The sequence below is a fragment of the Cherax quadricarinatus genome, chromosome 40 (genome assembly GCF_038502225.1).
Source record: "Cherax quadricarinatus isolate ZL_2023a chromosome 40, ASM3850222v1, whole genome shotgun sequence".
In the NCBI taxonomy this organism is placed as follows: domain Eukaryota; kingdom Metazoa; phylum Arthropoda; class Malacostraca; order Decapoda; family Parastacidae; genus Cherax; species Cherax quadricarinatus.
The window spans coordinates 20,914,557-20,931,975 of record NC_091331.1 but is presented as its reverse complement, the minus strand read 5'-3'; the positions used below and the strand labels follow the sequence as shown (position 1 = coordinate 20,931,975).

The following is a 17,419-nucleotide window of genomic DNA, read 5'->3' as shown; positions in this document are numbered from 1 at the left end:
TGGCGGGCTGGGGCGAAACTAGTTCCTGGTGTCCGATTTGTTAGTTTCTACTCCTGGTAATATTGACCTTACCTGGTGTGGGTTGAAGTTTGGAGAGTCACTTCACCTCCACTCTTCTCCTAATCAGGTAGGGTGATATACCAGGAGTATCACTGTTTGTTTCTTTATTTTGTTTGCTGGTTACCAGTAATGATTTTGGCATTTATCATTCTTTTCAATTCTTAAATGTTGTATTATCATAACTATGGGTAACCAGTTTATTTTCTTTTATTTACCAGCTCTGTTCCTGGCGTGGTCTTCCAGGATAGACGCCAGATAAAGGAGCAAGACATGTTAATAATACTTATTAACCTTGCCATTTAAAGCTAACTTCCGAGATTCCTCTAAGGAAGGACAAGTCTTTTGAAGACCCTCACAATCTATACAACAACTAGACTCGATTAACGTCGTTACCAGAGCTCAGTCTAAGGTAAAACCTATCCACCCATTAGTTCTTTCCAAAGGAAAGCCAATCGAGCTGTCTCATATAGATTTAGAGGGTCTTCAAAAGACTTGTCCTTCCTTAGAGGAATCTCGGAAGTTAGCTTTAAATGGCAAGGTGACCCAGAGAAAGAAATTTTCTTACAAGTTTGAGTTCAAACACGATCTTTTGTACAAGACTATAGTGTCTGCGGACAAACCCAATGACGTTGGTCGAAGCCTGTTAGTCATTCCGCAGGATTGCCGTGAAACCATTTTAAAGATTTCTCATGACTTGCCAGTCTCTGGCCATTTTTCACATAGGAAGACCTATAATAAAATCAAGGACCTATATTTTTGGCCTAGCATGTCCTCTGACATCTATAAGTACTGCAGATCATGTCACGTATGTCAACTTTCCACGCAGAAGGGTAGAACTAGGAGAGTTCCTATGGTAAAGATGCCAATTTTCTCAATCCCTTTTGCAAGGGTTGCAGTAGATATAGTTGGTCCTATCACACCTCGCTCATCAGGAGGTCATAAATATATTTTAACTATGATTGACTACGCGTCCAGCTTCCCAGAGGCGGTACCCTTAAAATCCATTACGTCCATAGAAGTCGCAGAAGCCTTATTTGCTATTTTTTCACGTGTAGGTATACCTCGTGAAATTCTGTCGGATAAAGGGGCACAATTCACTTCAGAATTAATGGAACACGTTTATCAACTTGTGGGTATTAAACCTCTTTTCACTACACCTTACCATCCGATGTGTAACGGAAGAGTGGAGCGACAACATGCCATCCTAAAGTCGATACTAAAAAAACTATGTATTCTTAAACCAACGGACTGGCATAGATTTTTACCATGTGCTCTTTTCGCAATGCGAGAGATTCCAAATGATTCCCTTGGTTATTCCCCTTTTGAATTGCTTTATGGGAGACAAGCTCGTGGACCACTATCTATTTTGAATGAACTTTGGTCTAAAGATATCAAACCTGAGGTTCAAAACAGCTATCAGTTTCTTTTAGATCTAAGGGAAAGGTTGGAAGAAACCGCCGATTTGGTCAGTAAAAACCTAGAGATGTCTATGGAAACGTACAAGACCTATTTTGACCATAAAAGCTCCAAGCGTACGTTTAACGTTGGTGATGAAGTTTTAGTTCTCCTACCTGACAAATCCAACAAATTGCTAATTACCTGGCGCGGACCGTATAAAGTAGTGAAGGTCTGCAATAAGGTAGATTATATCTTGGATGTCAAGGGTAGAGAAAGAATGTATCACGTCAATATTTTGAAACGGTACCATCGAAGAGAAGTTAATCTTTGCGTAAATGCCTTTGACGAAGATACTTCTTCTTTCAGCTTGGATACAAGTGGTGATTCGTACGAATGTAGAGTTTGTATTATAGATGACGAGTCTTTTACAGAATCGAAGGAACTACTGGATATCTTAACGCATGATCCCTCACCAAAGAAGTCAAATGTCAACATTAACAACGACTTGTCAAATAAACAAAAGTCTCAAGTAAGTGCCTTGGTAAATTCATTTTCTGACGTATTCACAGAGGTACCAGGACTTACCACCACTATTGTACACAAGATTGAATTGTCGGATCATGAACCAGTAAGGCGGAAAATCTACCCTGTTCCCGTTCACTTACGGAAAACTTTTGATAATGAGGTTGACAAACTATTTAACTTAAACATCATAGAACCTTCGAAATCAGCTTTCTGTTCACCAGTTGTCATGGTTAAGAAACCCGATAATTCTTACCGACTGGCACAAGATTTTCGTTATTTGAATACTATAACTAAATGGGATGCGGAACCCATGCCAGTAATTGATCATGACTTGTATAAATTCCATGACTGCAAATTCTTCTCAGAATTAGACATCTCACAAGCATACCATCAAGTGCCATTACACCCAGACTCGAAACCATACACTGCTTTCCCTACTCATAGAGGTCTAATGCAATACCGCACAATGCCTTTCGGCTTGGTTACCGCATGTGCCACGTATATTAGGCTTATGAGAATAGTTCTCTCTGATCTAAAGAATGTTTCAGTGTATTTTGATAATATTTATATAATGACAAGTGTCTGGGAAGACCATCTAAATACACTAGCGCTTGTTTTGAAAAGACTAAGAACTCATGGCCTTACAGTTAAACCACAAAAGTGCTTTCTTGGCTATCATAAGGTACAATACCTCGGGTTCATTATCTCTGATAACAACTTCTCACCACTTCCTAATAAGACCAAAGCTGTTTTAGAAAGTACGTTCCCTGCTACCAAAAAGTTATTAAGAAGTTTCCTTGGATCTGTAAACTTCTATAGAAATTTCGTACCAAATCTAAGTAGCTTAACTTCAGTTCTTACAGACTATTTGAAAAAGGGTGTCAAGGAACCTCTTAGTTGTTCTGAGGAAGCCATGCAAAGCTTCGAAGAAATTAAGAGGATATTTTCAAACCCCCCTGTCCTAAAATTGCCAGATATTAATAAAATATTTTGTCTCCGAACAGATGCCTCCCATTCTGGACTCGGGGCTGTACTACTTCAATATTATGAGGAGACACCTTTCCCAGTATCTTTCGCCAGTAAGAAACTTCTGCCCAGAGAAGAAAGATATTCCACTGTGGAGAAAGAATGTTATGCTTTAGTATGGGGTATAAGTAGATTTAAATACTACCTATACGGTAAACTCTTTGTGCTTGAAACAGATCACAAGCCACTGATGTACTTGGAAAACTTTAAAGGGTCAAATAGCAGACTCTTGAGATGGGCTCTGGCTATTCAGCCCTATAAGTTTAAAGTCATTTATATTTCTGGCTCTGAAAACCACTTTTCAGATTGGCTGAGCCGAGGTTGTAGTTAGTTCTTTTCCCTCTGTTCGTTGACTTATTGACTCCGTCCATAAGTTTTGGAAGGGGGTATTGTGAGGGAAAAGTAGGTGTAAGTGGGGTTAAGGTTGTTCGGGCAACCAGGAACCATTAGTTACGTCGCGTGCACCCCCCCCCCCCCTTCTCTCTGGCGGGCTGGGGCGAAACTAGTTCCTGGTGTCCGATTTGTTAGTTTCTACTCCTGGTAATATTGACCTTACCTGGTGTGGGTTGAAGTTTGGAGAGTCACTTCACCTCCACTCTTCTCCTAATCAGGTAGGGTGATATACCAGGAGTATCACTGTTTGTTTCTTTATTTTGTTTGCTGGTTACCAGTAATGATTTTGGCATTTATCATTCTTTTCAATTCTTAAATGTTGTATTATCATAACTATGGGTAACCAGTTTATTTTCTTTTATTTACCAGCTCTGTTCCTGGCGTGGTCTTCCAGGATAGACGCCAGATAAAGGAGCAAGACATGTTAATAATACTTATTAACATTATTCTACTACTACCGGCCCTTACCTATTCTACTTGTGCTCCATCCAAGTGGTAGGAGATTCCAGAACATCGGATTACCATCTGCCCAGGATAACCTACATAAATAACATCAGAGGAACTATCCAGGGCCATACCTACTCCTACCCAACTACAAGAACTGAAGGCCATTTTTTTTTATTATATTTAAATTTTTAAGTAAAATTCTCAAAAATCATTTTTCTTGTTTTTCCTAAATCATTTCTTTATTTATTTATTTTTCCATTAGTTTCTTTTGTTCAGTTGGAAGGCGTTCCACTGACACTATAAAGGAATCTGGACAGGCTGCAAGCCTGGTTCAGGTCCAAACTTCATGACTTTGCACTTGGCGCAGTCATGAAGTTTGGGGACGGGCAAAGAAGACCGCAGACCGAATATAGGCTAGGGGTCACAAAGACTTCAAACCTCACTCATAAAAAAGGATCCTGCAGTGAGTATAATACCAAGCACATCTGAGACGCACATCAACCCAATAATTGCTGCGGCATATGGGCGTCTGGCAAACCTAAGAATAGCATTTCAACACCTCAGTATGGAATCGTTCAAGACTGCACACCGTGTACGTCAGGCCCATACTGGAGTATGTAGCACCAATTTGGAACCCACACCTGGCCAAGCACGTCACGAAATTAGAGAAAGTGCAAAAGTTTGCAACAAGACTAGTCTCGGAGCTAAAGAGCATGTCCTACGAGGAGAGATTAAGGGAAATTGGCCCGACGACAATGGAGGACAGGAGGGTCAGGGGAGATATGATAACGACATATAAAATACAGCGAGGAATTGACAAGGTGGACAAAGACAGGATGTTCCAGAGATGGGACACAGAAACAAGGGGTCACAATTGGAAGTTGAAGACTCCGATGAGTTAAAGGGATGTTAGGAAGTATTTCTTCAGTTGTCAGGAAGTGGAATAGCCTAGAAAGTGACGTAGTGGAGACGGGATCCATACATAGTTTTAAGGAATGATAAAGGTCATGAAGCAGAGAGAGTGGACCTAGTAATGACCAGTGAAGAGGCGTGGCCAGGAGCTATGACTCGACCCTGAAACCACAATTATGTGAGTACACACACACACACACACACACACACCTACAAAAGATTCAAACCATGAAACACATCCCAAACGCCTTAAATGGTATCTGGTGAGGTGGTAAATGCATTAAGTTTGATCCACTTAGAGCAGCTCCTAAATGTATTAGGGGAACCAACTTCCCCATCGCCTATCCCCCTTCACTATCCCCTTTCCCCATTTCCATCCCCAATCCCCATCCTCTTTCCCGATCACCTTTACCCATCGCTATCCACTTCCACGCAACCCTTGCTGGTAAGACTGCACTGCAGAGTTGACGGGTGAAGTGGCGGATGGTAGGCTAATGGATAGATGGAAGAATGGGTGGATAGATAATAGACTGTACACTAGACGAATTAGTGGATGGATGGACTAGTGGATGGGTAAACCAATGGTTGGGTGAACTAGATGGATGAACTAGTGGATGGGTGAACTAATAGTGAATAGGTAGACTAGAGGATGGGTGAACTAGTGAATGGGTGAACTAGTACATGGATAAACTATTGAATGGATGAACAGGGAGAGAGAGAGAGAGATGGAAGACTAGAGACAACATACACCTTGATGGCGAAAGATTACAAATCTCGCTCAAGGGGAAGATCTTGGAGTGAACATTACACCCAACATATCGCCAGAGGTGCACTTAATTAAATCGCCCAACATCTGCAGCATATGTGAGGTTAACTTGTCTCAGAACTGCCTTCAGAAACCCTGACAAAGAATCTTTCAGGACTAACACGACATGTGTCAAGCCTACCAGCAGGGAACCCACACATGGTGAAGCATGTAAGAAAACTAGAAAGGGTTCAGAGATGTGTGGAGCGATTAGTCCAGAGATAAGAGGATGGGGTTTTTGAGAAGAGACTAAAGAAAGTGAACCTGACGATTCTAGATGAGAGAACTACTAGGGAAGACATGGCTACGACATACTAAATTCTCAGAGAATTTGAGGGAGTTCATAGATGAAAGGTAAAACACACATGACTCAGAGGAATGTTAGGACAATTTTTTTTTTTTCAGCCCCAGAGTTGTATATAAGTGGAGTGAGTTAGATGAAGTGATAGAGGCAAACTCAATACACCGTTTCAAGAGTAGGTACGGCAGGTCAGGAAACAACACTGCCAACGATGTTAAATATTGGAGACAAAGTCTCCATACCTCACCTTAGTCGCAAGCATCTCACAGCGATTGGAGTTTAAGAGTCGGGGCCAAGAGCTGAGATTCGACCTCAGTAAACTGAAGAATATAAACAATTTTGCCTATACCGATACCCAATTTTAAGCCGATACTAATACAGATGGAAATACCATCAAAATCGGCCGATACACGCCGATAGTTAAATTTCTACAGTTGACGTTACGTACGTACGTACACACACACACACACACACACACACACACACACACACACACACACACACACACACACACACACACACACACACGGGCGCGAGTCCGCCACAGCAGTTTACGTAAGGGATATCCAGGGGTGATCAGGAGGCTGTTGAAGCTGCCGGAGCTGCTGGTCAACAAATTTCCCTCTACACACACACTTTAGTGTCAACAGCTGGCAGTCGCCCCCACACGTTAAGCTCTTGGCTAGATGGCAACCCTCCAGCACCCAGCTTTCATACCACCTGCCTCACCTCACACCTCATTGCTCCAGCTTAGTTGTTTACGTTAAAAAACTCATTGAGTATGAAATTTCAATGGGCCAACATGTAAGAGAAAATATGCGGTTCATGGCATTTTACCGAGAAGACGTTTCGCCCATCAGGGACTTTATCAGTTCTCACTGGAGAATTGATAATTTGACGACTTAGACACACGTACAACATCTGGAAGACTGTAGAAGAGTTAATCAGTCCCTCAGCCCGGCAGCAGGTGTTCACTACCGTAGTCTTGATGAATCTGAAGCCCAGACATGAAGATGTGTGTTTATATACTCGAGTCAGATGAGGTGCAGCAGATATATTTATGCACATAAGAATGTTACGTATATAAGAGTATTACGTATGTAAGTGTTACGTCCATAACAGTGTTACGTACATAACAGTGTTACGTACATAACAGTGTTACGTACATAACAGCGCCTTGACCACTGCTTGCGTGAAGGCAAGGATTAATTTTGAAGCCAAATCTAAATTTATTTACCGGTTTATTTTCATTTATTCATTTTTTGAAGTCATTGCCAGTCTTACAGTTCTTGTACATGGTTGTCAGTGTCTATCCAGTGGTTGCAAGAGACACTACAACCACTGACTTTACTGCAGTGGGTGTAACAGACACTACTACCAGTAACACTATTCGAATCGAGTCTCTTCCAGTCCTCTTACTACAGTCTCTCTTCCAGTCCTCTTACTTGTGTCTCTTTCAGTCCTCTTACTAGTGTCTCTTCCAGTCCTCTTACTACAGTCTCTCTTCCAGTCCTCTTACTTGTGTCTCTTTCAGTCCTCTTACTAGTGTCTCTTCCAGTCCTCTTACTACAGAGTCACTTCCAGTCCTCTTACTACTTGTAGTAAGAGGACTTTCAGTCCTCTTACTACAGTGTCTCTTTCGGTCCTCTTACTACAGTCTCTCTTCCAGCCCTCTTACCAGAGTCTCTTCCAGCCCTCTTACCAGAGTCTCTTCCAGCCCTCTTACTGCAGCCCTTTTTAACTGTTTAAAAAGACCTTTTCTGCATCTCAACTTTTTTCAAGTTTATGACTGGCTTCTTCTTCTTCCTACTGACGGTTGAAAATAAAAAGTCTATCTGCTCAACCATTATTCTTATAAAAATATATACATGTATTATGTTTCCCCTTACATAATATTCCAACGAGAGAATTTCCAGATCTTTTAAATTCTCTTTTGTACGTCATATTTTTACGTTTCTCTTCTGGGTACTGACAAGGAGTGCCGAGAGGGGATTAACTAAATGATACTGATTTATATTATTACTATTATTATTATTATTATTATTATTAGTGAAAGAGTAAATAAAATACTGACGATAATAATAATAATTATTATTATTATTATTATTATTATTATTATTATTATTATTTTGTTGCTGTTAGAGTTAAACATGTAAAGATCACTAAGCGCTACTCCGCAGTTCACCTGACATTTTTATCTTCCATGCGTGGGAATATTATACAGTTTTGCTTTCAATAGGAGGGATAAACCCGTAGGTTCACATACCCTGGGGAATGCCAGGCCATCAGGTGTAATCTGCGAGAGGATAACTCAAAGTCTTCGGTCACCCTTCAGCGTTTGGAGGTTGTTGGTGTCACACCAACAGTGTGATGCTGTTGGTGGTGTCACACCAACAGTGTGGTGTTAGTGGTGGTGTCACACCAACAGTGTGGTGCTGTTGATGTCACACCAACAGTATGGTGCTGTTTGTGGTGTCACACCAACATTGTGGTGTTAGTGGTGGTGTCACATCAACAGTGCGGTGCTGTTTGTGGTGTCACACCAACATTGTGGTGTTAGTGGTGGTGTCACATCAACAGTGTGGTGCTGTTGGTAGTGTCACACCAACAGTGTGGTGCTGTTTGTGGTGTCACACCAACAGTGTGGTGCTGTTTGTGGTGTCACACCAACAGTGTGGTGCTGTTTGTGGTGTCACACCAACATTGTGGTGTTAGTGGTGGTGTCACATCAACAGTGCGGTGCTGTTGGTAGTGTCACACCAACATTGTGGTGTTAGTGGTGGTGTCACACCAACAGTGTGGTGCTGTTGATGTCACACCAACAGTATGGTGCTGTTTGTGGTGTCACACCAACATTGTGGTGTTAGTGGTGGTGTCACATCAACAGTGCGGTGCTGTTTGTGGTGTCACACAAACATTGTGGTGTTAGTGGTGGTGTCACATCAACAGTGTGGTGCTGTTGGTAGTGTCACACCAACAGTGTGGTGCTGTTTGTGGTGTCACACCAACAGTGTGGTGCTGTTTGTGGTGTCACACCAACAGTGTGGTGCTGTTTGTGGTGTCACACCAACATTGTGGTGTTAGTGGTGGTGTCACATCAACAGTGTGGTGCTGTTGGTAGTGTCACACCAACAGTGTGGTGCTGTTTGTGGTGTCACACCAACATTGTGGTGTTAGTGGTGGTGTCACATCAACAGTGTGGTGCTGTTTGTGGTGTCACACCAACATTGTGGTGTTAGTGGTGGTGTCACATCAACAGTGTGGTGCTGTTGGTGGTGTCACACCAACAGTGCGGTGCTGTTGGTGTCACAGCAACAATGAGGGAGATTGGGCAATGGTGGGTGGACAACAGAGGAAGGATGGGCGGATAGCAGAGGGTGGGCTTACAGAGGGTGGGTTTAAGAAGGGTGGGCTTACAGAGGGTGGGCTTACAGAGGGTGGACTTACAGAGGGTGGACTTACAGAGGGTGGGCTTACAGAGGGTGGGCTTACAGAGGGTGGGCTTATAGAGGGTGGGCTTATAGAGGGTGGGCTTACAGAGGGTGGGCTTACAGAGGCTAGGTAGCGGCTGTTGAGTAAAACAAAAGGAACCTGCTGAGGGCAGCTGTGGGGCTCTTACGTCACCCTCCGCCACCCCCTCTTCCCTCCGACCGCCCACCATCTCCCCTCCGCCAGCCCACCCGCTACCCTCGCCCGCCCACCATCTCCCCTCCGCCCGCCCACCATCTCCCTTCCGCCCGCCCGAGTTTAGGAGAGACGGGGTTATGGGGGGGGCGGTGCTGAAGGTGTCTGGGGGAGGGGGGTAGGCAGCGGCGTCGATGAATGGCGCGTCTGATGAAGACCAAAACTAACATGGCGGCGCGTGTAAGCCCCGGACAAGGTCGGGGACCATGGCAGTTACTTCTTGATATTCGCTACTCAGACCAGCGTACCGTTCTCTAACACTACTTTCCTTCTGTCTGGCAGATATAGAGCGACAGCCGGGCAGGCAAGGCAGCAATGCCAGTATTACCACTGTGCTGGGTGGGCCACCAGCTTAGCAAATGGTGGAAGGGGGCCAGACAAGCCAGCCATTAAAGGTGAGCGTCCAGGACTGCAATTATGACAGCATCACACCCTCGCCCGCCTTCTACTGCTCTCTAATGCTATCTCCTCCACTTCTCTGCAAGCTTTGTCACTATTTTATTGTCTTTCTTTTCGTCTCTTTCTTTTGTAACTGGGATTAGTTTTGGATCTAAAAATGGTGGCTGTAACTAGGCGAGTCATTGAAAATGGTGGTTGATGGTGAGGTCACCGATGGTGGCTGTGGTAGGAGATAGCATACGAGTTTTGTATCTCACATGACTCTTAGCGTTGGTGCTCTAAGGCAGCAGTAATTCAAGATCACATATTGTGACCTATGATCCTCACTTGAACCTGGCATGGTCCACAAAGATTATGGACCATGCAATATATATATATATATATATATATATATATATATATATATATATATATATATATATATATATATATATAATCATAAACATTATCTGATGATGATGAAGGGTAATTTGTACCTCTTCTCTATATGGATGAAGAGGTGGGTTCCAAGCTCCACCAATACCAGTGTTGGGAGGGTTCGTGGAGATGTGATGGTTGGAGTTAAACACACTTGTTGGATGGTAACACTTATATTAGCAGTGTGTGAAAGGGGAGCCCAGCCTGGCCTGCCTTGTTGCCTGGTAGACCTAAGCGCGGAGTGAGCACAATCACGGGAGCGCAGCGCTCACAACGGCATCACGTGACGTCACACAAGCTAGTCACTGAGCCTAGCAAGGGGTCATGTATGTAAAACATATGGATGGTACTATGATACTCACATAAGCTATACAACACATGTAAGAGATCAGCAACTATGCTGACACCAGACACTCAGTCTCAGGTGGGTTCCATGCTCCAAATAGTGTACTAGCTGGGATCATCGCATATCTTACACAAGGAAAAGTGGAAGGATTATAACATATAGTGGATACCTAACTGTTGCATATGTATCTTACCTAACAATCTGTCGGTATTTTATACCATTTTAATGTTCAATCTGTAAGACACTGCAACACAAGGGTATCTTGGTACAGACCTGAAATCAACTTCGACAACCTCTACTAGTGAGAACGGCTGGATTTGAGAGGGACCTGATCTCCCAACATCTGCGTTCTACTAGTGACCTACGTCTCACCTCCTGGCGCTATATAAGGCTCCATAACATGTAGTATTCAGTAGTTATACAAGCAAGTACTGTCAGAGGTGTTGGGAGGTCAGTCCCCAGGACTCCTTGCACACTATCTTTCACAATAGTGTGACAGAAGTGATGAATATAATCTACATATACTTAAAAAGGCTGGGTGTAAGAGGTGTATATGTAGTGCATGTTAAGCAGTGAGTGTAAAGAGAAGACCTATGTTTGGTATTTAGTGAGTGGAGGGAGAAGGCCTTTGTGCAGTATGTTGGGTTGGAAGACGAAGCCACCTAAGTACACCTATGGAAGGTGGGGTTGGTGAAGGAAGCCTAAATACATCATGTGAACGGTGGCATGGACGAAGGAAGGAAGCCTACATTCAACAACTGGCAACAAGAGTATCAGGTTACTCCTCCCCTCCTCTTACCTCTGTAGGCTTAATGTCCAAATACAACGTCAACTCTCTCCCAAACTCTGTAGGTTCCTACCTAGGAGAAGCACACAAACTTGCCCTGCCGAGTACTTCACCAGGCAGAAACCTGGCAAAGGTATCCTTTATTGACATCAGAACTGCCTCTGATACAGCCGACAGAAAACTCACCTTAGAATAACTGGCCAGCTTGTGTGACGGTGGGAAACTACTAACATAGCTCCAAGGATACCTGAGGAACAGAGCAGTCTCAGTCATATATGAACGTGTCAACAATACCACCAGTGCCTCATATGAACTAGGCACACTTCAGGGAAGAGTACTCAGCCCCACTCTCTTGAATGTTCTGATGCACAGACCTTCGTCAAACATCCCTACACAAGATGATGAGAATGTCATGTGTTATAAGGAAATTTTCATCTTTGCTAACACATCCAACAGTTTACAAACTCGGCTCGAAGCTTTCGCAGCTAGAAGCACTGAAACAGACCTCGTCATATCCACAAATAAGACCAAAATCTTACGTCCAAATATCTGCATTTATAATTTGACACATGTCAAAATAAATAAATTCAATAACAATAATCAAATCAATAACACTTATTAGAAACCATAAACAGTGACACAACAAACCTGAAATTAGACTTAACACCTTAACAACACTTGTAGGAAGCAACTGTTCAATAATAACGTTCATCTGATCTCCCCCTGATTACCACGTCTTACACTTGATTAACTTTCCACGCGCTGTGTTTAATAGACTTTAATCCGTAATACGGCCGTGAGGATAATTATTTCTGTTCTAGTTTGCACTAGAATTAAACATGAAGTAAGATCCAAAGCTTCCTCATGTATGTGAAAGAATACTGGTACAGTTAAACATAACCTTCTGCGATAAGTTCTTCAAAGACCTAACGTTGCCAACACGGCTCAGGGATGTGCTGTTTCAAGCTTACAGCATACCAGACTATGCTAATATTATACCAACTCATAGTCTGTGCACTAATTAGCTGTATTAATAATCTATGCAAATTGAATAGCCCTTTTAAATGTAATACACTTGTCAACGACATCTTTCCCAACTCACTGCCCTTATGTACTCGTTGATTGTCTATGTGTGCATTTATATGAGCGTCTGTACTTTTGACCTCTGTGTTACACTCATATAAATCCACAGCCCGCTCTCTCTTAATCACAGTTATCATTTCACTGTTGGAAAGACTGTCAAATGGGAGTCTGATGAAGGCACCTTAAACAGTGAAAATCTGACATAGAAGAATTCATATCTAAAGCGCTCATTAGCTGCCTTCATCTTATATTTATATTTTCCATTGCGGTGTGTTATATTCGGTTATTTTTTATGGATAAGGACAACCTAACCTAATCAAAAGAATTGTTGCAAAACGTATGTGAGAAGTCCAAACAGCTACTTACGGGAGCTTACAGGCTGTTTATGCAGTTTACCCTGGGATCACCCTACATTTATTGGTTGTTGCTTAGTACGAGTGAATCAGTGTGTTTCATGATGGTTGAGCTGGTTGTCGCCAAGTTAGTCCAGGTATGTATTCTTAGGTACACAACGTAGTTTTACAATGTCGAGAGGCTATTGCAGCAATGAATATGTATAGTTTATGTATGTATTTGCAATAAGATCACAGAATACAGTTGATATCACAATATGCAAAACAACCGCTGTGAAAAAATAGTGAAATTCCAAGCGCTTTGTATAAGAAATCAGGAACACGCTTGGAATTTAACTATAGTTTCACAGTGGCTGTTTTGCATGCATGTATATATGTACGTACGTGTGTATGCATGCATGAATATATGCATTTTTAAATATATGTAATCCAAAATTCTCCCCAATCTCCTTTTCTCTTCTCTTATAAATATAATTTTCGTCACCTTGTTCTGTGATGATAAATCATCTTCAATAAGAAATCAATTTCTCCACTGTATGAGATAGACCATCCTGAGAGATGGCTCCTCCTACGTAATAGTAACTCCAGCCCTGCTGGAAGGGAACCTCTGCAGCTGCCGTAGCTGAAGAATTGAGACACTTATGCAACACATGGGAATCTTTATTGAAGAAACGTTTCGCCACACAGTGGCTTCATCAGTCCAATATACAAAGTAGAAATGGGCAAGGAGAGGAGCAATTCGCGGTAATTAGTCCCTCAACCTGGAATCGATGTGTTTAGTCCATCAATTTTGTAGGAAGTACCTCGAACTACTCCTCTCCTTACCCATTTCTACTTTGTATTGGACTGATGAAGCCACTGTGTGGCGAAACGTTTCTTCAATAAAGATTCCCATGTGTTGCATAAGTGTCTCAATTCTTCAACTTGTCGGTTTCCAAAACCATTCATCACAGCTGCCGTAGTTGATGAACCTTTAATGAAAAGTTTGATGTTCTCGTTGTCCTACTGAAGTCGCCCAGTTCAAACTGATGGATTGTAGCACTAATACGAAATCCCTTTATTGTGATGAAATATGAGAGGGAAACATAGCGATCTATCATTCCCGCTATGTAACTGTCATATATAAAAAGAAAGTATCATATCGCTGATGTATCTAATTTTGCCATATACAAAAAGAAATGCTTACCCTCAGAGAATATATACCTGAAGTCACACAGGAGACAGAGGGATGACTGGACTAAATATTACTAGACAGTAAGAAGCCTTTTGATGTATTGCCACATAGAAGATTATTTAGTAAATTAGAGAAGCAAGATGAGGTAAAAAGAAATGCATTAATACGGATTAAGGAATGTTTTAACAGAAAACGCGTCACAGTAAGAGACAAACATCAGGATGGGAGTAGTGTAGTTATACCTTTCCTGGTGTGTGTGTGTGTGTGTGTGTGTGTGTGTGTGTGTGTGTGTGTGTGTGTGTGTGTGTGTGTGTGTGTGTGTTACATATCCTCATGTGCTTACACGCACATATCTTCAAGGATGTGTGTAAGCACATGAAAGCGCTCAGGTTTTATTTCTTATTTTCACTGTGGTATTTTTTTTTATTTTGCAACCACACGTTTTGTGATTTTTTTTCTGAATATATATATATATATATATATATATATATATATATATATATATATATATATATATATATATATATATATATATATATGTCCTGCCGAATATGTAAAACTGGTCAATTAGCAAAAACTTATTTAAAATTAAGTCCTTTCTAAAATGTTCTCTTATACGTTTAGAGATATATTTCTTTCATGTTAATAAAAATGAATAATTTTGTACCAAAAGAACCTTAGAAAACTTACCTAACCATATTATAACAAGTGCAATTTAATTTTGCCTAATCCAACTAAATATATTTTAGATAAGTTTACAATAATTTAATAATAAACAAACACAATGAAATATATTTTTTTCGTTAGGTTCAGAGTGATTTTTGCGAAATTATTGCTTACACAAATTTTCGCTTGCCTTATTCGGCAAGAAGAGCGTTGTTATTTAAGCCAAAATCCTAAGGCTTACCTCTTCGGCACGGTATACATATATGTATACATATATATATATATATATATATATATATATATATATATATATATATATATATATATATATATATATACTTCTTTGCAGATGCCAAAATGAGAATACAAGGTGAAAAGGATGAAAGAAGGATGCAGAAGGGCCTGGACAGACTTTAAGAATGTTCGCAAAAGAGGTTACTGGAATTTAACCTGAGGAAAAACAAAGTTATGAAGCTGTGAGAAGGAAAAGTGATCCAAAAAACGAGAACTCTCTGGGAGGAAAAAGCTTAATAAACAGTTCAACATAAATACCTTGAAATACTCAATGCCTCAGAAATGGAGCTTAAGAGTATATAAACAGTATGACATCAACAGTACAAACTAAGCTTGCAAAACATAAGAGTGGCATTCTGAAAACTTAACAAAAAGGTGTTCAAAACATATTTTACCTCATATGTTCAACTCGTAGTTGAGTATACAGCGTCAAAGTGGAACCTACTCTTAGTAAAACACAAAGTGAAATTTGGGGAAAGTACAAACTAGAGCGCATTATGACTAAGAGGAATGGCTAAGAGGAATGACTACGAGAGCACTACACTTCACGCACAACACTTGTACCTCACCATTACACCGGTTTTAAGATTCACGTCTACACCAGCCCGATGGCACGATAAGCCTGCTAAACCCATCACAGCCAGTGCTTTTTTCTCCGCTTTATTCATTTCCCTATTCCAATCATCTACTGCCTGCTACATTAATTATTTATCCCCTAAGAGGAACCTTTAAAACAGTTGTCCCATTTTTCCTCTTTTATCCTCAAAACTTTCTTTTGTAACCTGATAATCACCTCATCCGACAGGCTTCAAATTTCCAACGCTAGTTTACCGCACTTTGGCAAAGGTTCGCGCAACTCTGGGCACGTGCAGGTACACAGTGATCAATGTTATAAAGCCTATTCCTGAAATTTTAATTCTGTGCGATAACATAAGAAAGCCTCTTCTGATGGGCTTCAAACATTCAAAAATGGTGTATCCCAATTAGAAGAGAGTTATGATTGCTAGCTCAGTGTGTAGGTATCATTTTGCCAATATTGTGTGTAAAATAATATGACTTTTTACCCTTTCAGTTAAATATAACCCGAGTTTACCTCTCCTGAAGGGTTTCAATATGTAATGTCTGATGCATATTACCTCCAGGATCGTACCCATTAAATTCTCTTTCTGTGCAAATTAGTCAGTATACAGAATTACGTAAAGGAAATTGGAATTTTGGGAATCCATGAGATAACTGGAGAATGCTTTGATCAGCTTCAAATTGCCAGCCCTGGTGTTTACTTTCAGTAACTTAAGAATGATTCATCTGATCTGCTTCAAAATATTAAAGCTGATGAATTCCATAATGGAGGACACCTGTAAGTTTACACTATGTAGGAGAGAATTTGAAATTATATGAAGTTAATAAATTTGGAACCGTTGCATTTACATTAATTACCTCAGAATGAATTTTCTGATTACTTCAAACTTCAGGCGATGATGGTCTTTATCAAAAGAAAGCTTAGCTGATTTATACTGCCAATTTTATCATAAAAATTAGTTTCCATGCAATACCTTTAGTAAGCCTCTTCTGATGGGCTTCAGAATTTCAAGACTCGTGTATTTTAATTAGATGAAAGTTGACATTGTTAATGGAGTGTGAAGGTACTATTCTGCCATTTGTAATCTCGAAATAGTGTAGTAGTGTTTAGCATAAAAAGCTAGACTATGTATCCTTAAAGAGGCTGGTTTGATCCTGGTGAGGGGCTCTTGCTCAAAGCAACTGGACTTATGTTCCCATTCCTTGGATCGAATATGAATAAGTTCCATCCCCAGCCTTTATACGACCCCTATCCACTGCCCTGCTGCACTCTATGACCTAATAATCATCCCTTTCCCTCCCCTTAGCCAATACCTCTGCATACCCGGCGGCGCTGTATGACCCTTGTAGGTTAGCGCTTCTCAGCCCTTTTTTGGTAATCCCGCACCTCCTCCTAACTAATAATAATAATAATAATAATAATAATAATAAAGAGCGTTGGTAAAACTATACTCTCATACATTCCCCTCTTTGCCTCCAAGGACAAAGTAATAATAATAATAATATACGACCCCTAGGAATACGTTCACCTCCTCCATACTCTCTCCCTCCAATCTGGTTTCGTGCTTCGCCTTATTAAAATAAAACAATTCAGAACAGTATCAATCTTTAATGACTGATGCATCTTATGAAATGGATAAACCATTTTTGAGGTTCAGGTTGTGTAGGTGCAAACTTTAGTTATGTGCTATGAAGAATGTATCTTCTGCTCTGTTGCAAACTTTTAGTACTGATGTGTTTTCTTCAAAGGAAGCTTCTCATTGATTTAGT

The 17,419-nt window shown here is 41.0% G+C and overlaps 1 long non-coding RNA gene across 1 annotated transcript; it reads left to right on the top strand.

Moving 5' to 3' along the window:
* Positions 1 to 413: 413 nt before the first annotated feature.
* LOC138853803 (uncharacterized) lies at positions 414 to 3,953 on the top strand. The gene is made up of 2 exons (XR_011392972.1): positions 414 to 469; positions 3,772 to 3,953. It is a non-coding gene; the product is annotated as an uncharacterized lncRNA (long non-coding RNA).
* Positions 3,954 to 17,419: the final 13,466 nt, after the last annotated feature.